This window comes from Priapulus caudatus, unplaced genomic scaffold (assembly GCF_000485595.1).
Source record: "Priapulus caudatus unplaced genomic scaffold, Priapulus_caudatus-5.0.1 Scaffold464, whole genome shotgun sequence".
Classification (NCBI taxonomy): Eukaryota; Metazoa; Priapulida; class Priapulimorpha; order Priapulimorphida; family Priapulidae; genus Priapulus; species Priapulus caudatus.
Genome location: NW_014577525.1, coordinates 106,225 through 108,113, shown reverse-complemented (window position 1 = coordinate 108,113; position 1,889 = coordinate 106,225). Strand labels below are relative to the sequence as shown.

Sequence of the window (1,889 nt, the reverse complement as noted above, 5' to 3'; positions counted from 1 at the left end):
TCGCGTTCCTTCTGTTGTTCGTAAATTTCGCTCGTAATTATGAATGCTTATTTCACCCTTCTGCTCGCGGCTCATCTACATATTTAATTGCCGTACACGATGCCTGCTGCTGTTCATAACTGCTCATAACACGATCTTTCTTGTTGCTATTAGCCGATCTCACTGCCTTCCACGCCCGCATGCATGCCCGCATGCATGCCCGCATGCACGCCCGCACGCACGCACGCACGCTCGGAGCTCTGTTACACTAGCATACAACTTACTGTACATCTCTGGGCATAAAATTCCTTAAGTTTACGCTAATAATTCACTTTAAAAACAATTAGTGGCTCCCTAGCTCTTGTTTTGCTGTGGGCGGAATGGGTGCGCCTCTCTCACAATCCTTATACCTGAATCCCCTACGCCTCCTCCCCTGAATCCCTGAATCACGGGTGTGCTAGCTGCACAAGAAAAATGATTTGAGATTATTTAGTTTTGGTAAGACTGTTATTGGCTGTGATCTATTTGTAAGGATATCGATGAATATTACAGAGCAATGTAAGGTAATATCAAGGGGGTAATATATAGTTATACACGATAATGATCTCAATATCCGCTACGTCATAACATTGATAATATCCCACTGGAGTGCGTTGAAGTAAAGCGTAAAAAAGTGCAAAATTAGGGATAGAACTCAGCAGAGGACAAAATCGCGAATACATTTTTTTATGACGTCTTTATTGAATACTAATCTTAAACATATTTTGGTTACATATAATATGCATAAACGGCAAAAATAAAAATGAGTTAAATTCTCGAACTACGATTTCCACCGCTAGAGGACGGTACCAGTGTTACCAGTGAAGTGGCGGCTGTTTCATGCACGTTTCATGCACGCCGTGACGCTGCGGAACAGTCTTGGTAAGCAAAGTTACTATGGTTATATTCCGGTTCGTGTACGTATGGGAAATATAATTAGACGTCATTTGCCTTCTGGGTATCTATATTATAAGATCGTAGGGCCGTTTTGTGCCGTGTACAATCTCATTTAATGGATCCCGTAGGGTCTAACTCTATGTCTCCCTGACCTGTTTGACCTGGCTCGTTTAGCTATTTCTGACTAACCCTAACCCTAACCATATCAGATAGTTACCAGAGTACGTTCCGGTCAGAAATAGCTAAACGAGCCAGGTCAAACAGAGGTCAGGGAGACATAGACCTTATATCTGCATTAATGGAGCATTGAACCGGATCGTTCCAGTCATACTGATATAATTATAAGACTAGTATTACTATTAGTATTAAGACTAAGAGAGTCGCATATATGATATAGCCATAGACTGATAGAGTATGAGTTATATACTAGTCTAGATATATGTCGCTCGATCAGGTTTTAATGTGGTTTTTGTAATGGAACGTTGACGAATCTTTGAAAATAAGCAACATCAAAAGTATGAACAATTCGAAATGGCTGTTGATGTTGTAGTAGCTCGCAGCGCATTCTAGGATAGCGCGCGCAAATGTCGTCACCAGCGTGTGATTTTAGACACTTGCTGTTACGCAAGCAATGGTGGTAAGTATCGTAGTGTTCGGAAAAATACGAGAACGGCCAGGAATACTGAAGCGAGAGCCGAGGCTTGCACGGCCAGAGCGACATACGTGTACGCGGGTTCTGAACTATTTGGGTGACCACATACATAATCTACCCATACTGTACATACAGGTCTGCCCAGAGGCGTCATCTATCAAATAAATTGGCACTCGCCTACAACCCTAAAGGCCTATTTACACGATGCGTCCTAGACGTACGTGTCTAGGACGTACACCGTGTATGACAATGCAAACGCAATGTTGGAAGAAATTAGAACATCCGTCCTGTGCATCCGCGTACGTCTAGGACGCATCGTGTA

The 1,889-nt window shown here is 42.8% G+C and overlaps 1 protein-coding gene across 1 annotated transcript in view; it reads left to right on the top strand.

Annotated features, from left to right (window-relative positions):
* Nucleotides 1–823: 823 nt before the first annotated feature.
* The window catches only part of LOC106810698 (sodium- and chloride-dependent glycine transporter 1-like), a 27,087-nt gene continuing 26,021 nt past the window's right edge, over nt 824–1,889 (top strand). Inside the window, exon 1 of the mRNA XM_014814130.1 lies at nt 824–900. The gene's annotated coding sequence lies outside the window, so the exon portion shown is untranslated. The remainder of the gene's footprint in view (nt 901–1,889) is intronic.